Genomic DNA, 6,239 nt, shown 5'->3' on the forward strand with positions numbered 1-6,239 from the left:
CATCAAACATTTTTCTAAAGAAATATTTAAAATTTCTCTTATCCCTCTTCTTTTTCTTTCAATCTCTGTAAAATAAGTCATGTGGAAACAAAACCAACCTCACCCGGAAAATCCAGCACCTGGGATTTCCTAAAGGGCTTCTTTAGATATAAACTTATGCATCTGTTCTGCTCTCCTGGTTTTATTCCTATCTTACTTGTGATTTATTCATAACTCTTTGGATTGATATTCTCTCATTTTCCTCATAATATTAGAGTGCCTCGCAGAGCAGACCTTGGGCTTTTCTATTTTTTATTCCAATTTGAGTACAAGAAAGCCATGAGTCCCCACAAATTATAAAATTAGTGAAGAATATAATGCTTAAAGAAGAATGTATATTGCAATGAATAAGTCACTTGTAGCCCATCTCAATCTCCAACCACTACCAAGTCTCCTCTTCCAATTTTGGCAAGTACAACAAGGTTTTCCTATGTTAAGTTTTCTGAAAAAAACTGGATATATTTACTTTCAAATTGTTCTTTACATTATTCAATAGACATAATTTTCTATATGTAAAAATTGCTTGCCTATATTGTTTTGTTATGAGTTGGAGAATAATTTTTTCATTAAAATTAGTGAAAAAATATAAAGCCATTTTTTCATTAACAACCTTTCATTTGGCATTAAGGTTTTCGGGAACAAATTAAAGTAGTTGAGGAGTAAGTGTGCTTCATGCCAAGTATGTATAAGTATTAAGTGCATAGATATTCATGGAAAGCTAAAAGCTTGAGCCAAAATGTATATAGGCGGTAAAATGCAAGCCTTATTTGGCCTTAGTAACTTAGTAACTAACATAGCTATAGCACAGAAGTCCTGTAATATAATGATGAATATAAAGTAATATAGCTGCTACAATTTGGACCTGTCAGAATCCTAAAGGCCAAGATAAGAAATGTGAATTTTATGTTATAATCAATTGTTATCATAAGGTTGGAACATAGAAGGATGTTTTAAAAAGTTTACAATGCTTTCAAAATTTAGCAGATATCGAGTATGAGTTAGAATCGGCCATATATTATTATTTTTAATTCAGAAATATTTTTCCATAGTGTATTTTCCTTTTTCCTGTTTTCATACTATTTATTGATTTTTTTTACAAATTATCTAATTATATATATATATATATTTCAATTGTTTATGTTTTAGAAATGTTTTGCCTATTTATCTTGCTGCAGTCCTCAATTTTAGTCTTCCAAATAAAATAGTAAATCTGAAACTTCAGTGGAAGAACTTTTTCTCTCTTCATCTCAAATGTAATTAAATAGTTTTATTTTCAGCAGGGGCTCAAGTTAAATGTTCTTCCACACAATTGACAAAGCAAGTGTGGTGCCTACTTCTCATTCCTTCAAAGAATCTGCTAAATTACCCTTAGCATCTCTTTGTTTAACTACATTCTCATGTATCCTATAGAGTTTATTTTCAAGGATCATTTGACAAGAAGTATTCTTCAATGTTTTGCTTGCTGCTCTTTTAGTAGTGTCAATCTTGAACTCCCACTGCCCTACAAATTGTATTTCTTCAGGCAAAGTGACTTTTTAAACTAATTCTCTCTTACAAAGGAATGATTCAGGTAAGCAAAGACAACATATAGAACAATACACTAGGTCATTAATATACAGTGATTAATCAACTATAAATTTGTATGTATTTTAGAGAAATATATATATTGATAAGAACAAAAGTATATTTGGAGATATTTGACAACTGAGACATGACATTGAGACTAAATTCCTAAACAAATATATATTAAAACTGATGAATTGCGTCTTTTTTTTCTAGTGTATTTTAGAAACTTTACAATTTATATAAGTTGTACCTTTCAAAATATTAATATTATTATATTGATAATAATCTTAAAAAACAGCATTTTAAAAGAATGCCATCACACCACCAAATGGAATGCTTAAGAAGATTTTCAGTACACAAAGACAGTAGAGATTAATAGAAAGTCTAATTCAAACGTCTTTCATATTACATGCTAAGTCAGAGGACTAGTAAATCAGTACTCAAATTTAGATTTTTTGTTCTTTGTGATTTTTCTGATTGAAAGCCAGGAACAGATTTCAATTATTGAACTTTTGCTTCTTTTTATGTTCTTTAAGTCACCAAAAAAACTTTCTTAAATAAATTGGGCACCCTTAAATTATAGTGTTGGATAATAACTGTTACCATTAAAAATTGATAATAACAATAATAGTCTAGTTAATGACACATCACTGTCTTTTGTCTGATAATATATGAATACTGAACAATATAATATTTGTGGAAATTAATGGTAGCTGATGTAACAAGGAAGTCTCAGAAACAAACAAACAAAATTCTTGTTCACATCACAGACTCTTGCAGTCCAAGAAGCACTCCTAGATGATTCTCTTCTAATAGGGGTTTCAGGGCTCTGGTTCTTCCCATCATGTTACTCCAGCATGTAGGAATCTTTGGCTTCCAACCACAAGTGTGGAAGAATGAGCAGAATCTAAGGTTAGGTCTTCAGAGGATGGATATCATGATCACACTTAAATACAAGGGGGCTAGGAAATGTAATGTTCTTTTATGCACATGGAAAAAGGAGTGGTTTGGTGAAAACATTGTCTCTTCTACAAAATATATCCTATTGTTAATGCTCTTCAGACGTTTTGTGGCAGGGAATATGTGAGCTCATTTTATGTATCTTCACTGCACTTTTAATGTTTATTTATTTATACATAAACCGAACTATCTGTTTGTGCAGACTCATATAAACCAACAATATCAGTTTGGATGGGAATCCCTTCCAGGAATACAGAACAGAGAGCTCAAGATCAGGTTATGTGATAGAAAAAGTAAGACCTAAGTAAGAAGTGGTTCAAAAGGCAAGACTGGTTTAGGAGCAGAGATAAAGAGATAGTAATATTCTACAGAACATACCAGTAAAGACAGTCTTAACTGAAGGTCCTTGCTGTGGCTCTGAAAAATTGAAGTCATTTTGAAGAGAAAATTGCAAACTAAAAGAAAAGGACGCACTATGTAATTAGTCGGAAGGCTATGTAAAAATAGAAAATTAAGTGATACCTTATTCTGGAAGAATTCCCCTGTTGGAAATAAATAACATAAGGGAACATATTTTAAAACCCTAATAATAATAAGTAGCATTATATACAATATCTATGATTTTACGGAAATCTCCAATTATAGTTGTGTATAATAAATCCAGGAAAAGAGAGAAATGTATACAAAATACAGAAAACTAAGCAAATGGGCAAAGGGACCAATATTGAACAGGAGCACAATCTGCAAATACTTAGAGACATTTCAAATATTGCTTAGTAGAGAATGGTCTTTGGTAGTTGTTAATTTTTTATAAGCAGATAGTAACAGTGATAATTGGTAGAGAAGGATAAGGAGGAAACAGCTTTGATTTATGTAGAAATGTTCAATAATGAAACAATTGCCTAGTCACATTCTGGTAGTTTTTGGTAGCTAATATTTTTGATGCTGTATCTGTGTCTTAATGAAATTCTTAACAAAAAAATTAGAGGCAAGCAGGGCAACTAGAATATTTATTCTGTGGGGAAATGAAGACCAAATGTCTTTATTTAGATGGAAGGCATGTGTCAGTCCTGCTAGCCAAAGCCAGATAATTTATTAGGGTTTGTTTATCCATGAAACAAACAACTCAGACTAGAGGAAATATAACTTATTTGAAGCTTCCTACCTGAGGAAAAAAATAGACCCAAACACAGGGTTGCAGGAAGGACCTGGACTGAGTGACTGTAATGTGTCCAATCACATAATATGGTACATTCCTAACCCACCAATGGAAGACTTGATTCTGCTTTTGGAACTTGGGCTGTTCAGATGGATGTTACTGTAAAATAAGTAGTGATGGTGAGGTGAGTGGAGAAGAAAAAACAGGAAACAGTGAAAATGAATCAACTAGCCAATACCTGAAAGTCTCTGAGGAGAGCTGATGCAAACATGGTGTGTGTGTGTGTGTGTGTGTGTGTATATATATATATATATATATATATATATATATATATATCAGGAATGAATTCAGAAAAACAATAATAACAGAGTTAACTTGAAATTTTCAAAGAAGTAGAGGATGTGAACTCTGAAATGAATGAAAATTATGAAACAATAACAAGCAGATATAGAATAAGAAGGGAACTGAAAAAGAGCTTATTTGAAGCCCTACAAATAATAAAACATTTATAATCATTGGGATAAAAATGCTCTGAGAAGCATAAACTGCAGACTTGACATGGCCAAAGACAATTGGGAATTCACCCAAAACTCAACTGAAGAAGAACATTGGATGAAAAATAAAAAAGCTACAAGGTTGAAAAAACTGATGGTTTACTATGAAGAAATAAATTTGGCTGATAGTAACTCTGAGCAACATAATAGACCTGAGGATACAATGGGGTAATAGCCACAAATCATGTAGAAATAATAGTCACCTTAGGTTTCTATACCTACCTGCACTATAAGTCAGTAGTGAGGGTAAATTAAATACATTTTTCAGAAATATACACTAATATATTATTAATTGTTTGCTGAAACTACTACCAAAATATAAAATTCAGGATTAAAAAAAAAAAAAGAAGTGAACCTAGCAGGAGCAGGGAAAAATCAGGACACATAATGATGGGGCAAACTCTACAGGTATGTGCAATTCAAAGTTGATAATAAAAATTATTTTCTTTAGAAATATTCTGAAATTAAACTTCTAAAAAATATGCAAAGTATTTTGGGAGAATGGAGCAGATATTTATTGGGTATAATATGGTAAACCCCTTTTTTATTGTTGGGGAAGAAGATTGAGATGCTGAATAACTTACAGTTGCTAGAAAAAATATAAACATGTCCATTAATAATATGAGTGCATTTTATACCAAATAAAAATCAATACATTTCAAATTAGCCCATAAAAATAAGAATATGAAAATAACAGAAGCAAATAAAAATAGTTTTCTATGGATACTACACTCTGAAGAATCAGGATATCTACTCTGATTCAATGATAAATGTAAGGAGCTATCTCTACCCTTAAAGCTCTCCACTGCTTTCTCAGGAAGGCTCTATAAATGAAAATTCCTGGTTAGAGCACCTAGAATACTGGAAAAGAAAGGGATCAGGGAGATAAAGGAAACAGTAATTTCCTGGATGCCTCCTGAGACTAAGTGCATAGAAGCTAAAAATATAACTGGTAAGAGGAAATAGACATTCTGAACCAGCCCCTACAATCTGGATGCATTTAGGATGTGCCAGTTAGATTGTTCTAGTCTCAAAGGTAGAATCTTAATTGATTTGAAATATATTTTATTTTCTAATATATAAGATTCGAATGCTTTAAATTTCCTCCAAAGCACTGCTTTGTTCTTTCATTCTTCTCCTTTTGGGACTCTAATACATGTATGACACTTTGATAATGTCCTATAGCTTTTTTTTTCTCTCTCCCATTTTTTAAAATTGTGGTAAATACATGTAATATGAAATTTACCATATTGACTATTTTAAATGTACAGTTCAGTGGTATTAAATACATTCACAATGTTGTGCAACCATCATCACCACCCAACTCCATAAATTTTTTAATCTTATAACACTGAAACTTTATAACCATTTACAGTAACTCCCATTCCCTCCCAGCATCTGTGACTATAAATGTTCCCCTTAACACCACTTTTGTTGCACTGCATAAATTTTTGGTATGTTCTAGTTTCTTGTTTTCATTTATTACTCAATATTTTCTAATTTCCCAGGTGATTTCTTTGATCCACTGGATGTTTAAGAGTGTGTTGTTTAATTTACAGCATTTGTGGATTTTTCAGTTTTACTTCTGTCACTGATTTCTAACTTTATCCTGTTGTGGTCAGAAAATATACTTTGTATGATATTTACCTTTTTAATCTATTGAGACTAATTTGCAGCCTTAACATATGACCTTTCCTGGAAAATATTCCATGTGCATTTGAGAAGAATGTGTATGCTATTGTTTGGGGGTAAAGTGTTCTATATATGTCTGCTAGATAATTTACTGTGTTATTTAAGTTCTCTACTCCCTCATCTTCTCTCTGGTTATTCTGTCCATTTTTGAGAAGGATACTGAAATCTCCAACTATTATTTTAAAACTTTCTATTTCTCCCTGCAATTCTCTCAGTTTTTGCTTCATATATTTTGATCATTTGCCATTAGGTACATAAATGTTTATAAT

Source organism: Halichoerus grypus, chromosome 9, assembly GCF_964656455.1.
Source record: "Halichoerus grypus chromosome 9, mHalGry1.hap1.1, whole genome shotgun sequence".
Lineage (NCBI taxonomy): Eukaryota > Metazoa > Chordata > Mammalia > Carnivora > Phocidae > Halichoerus > Halichoerus grypus.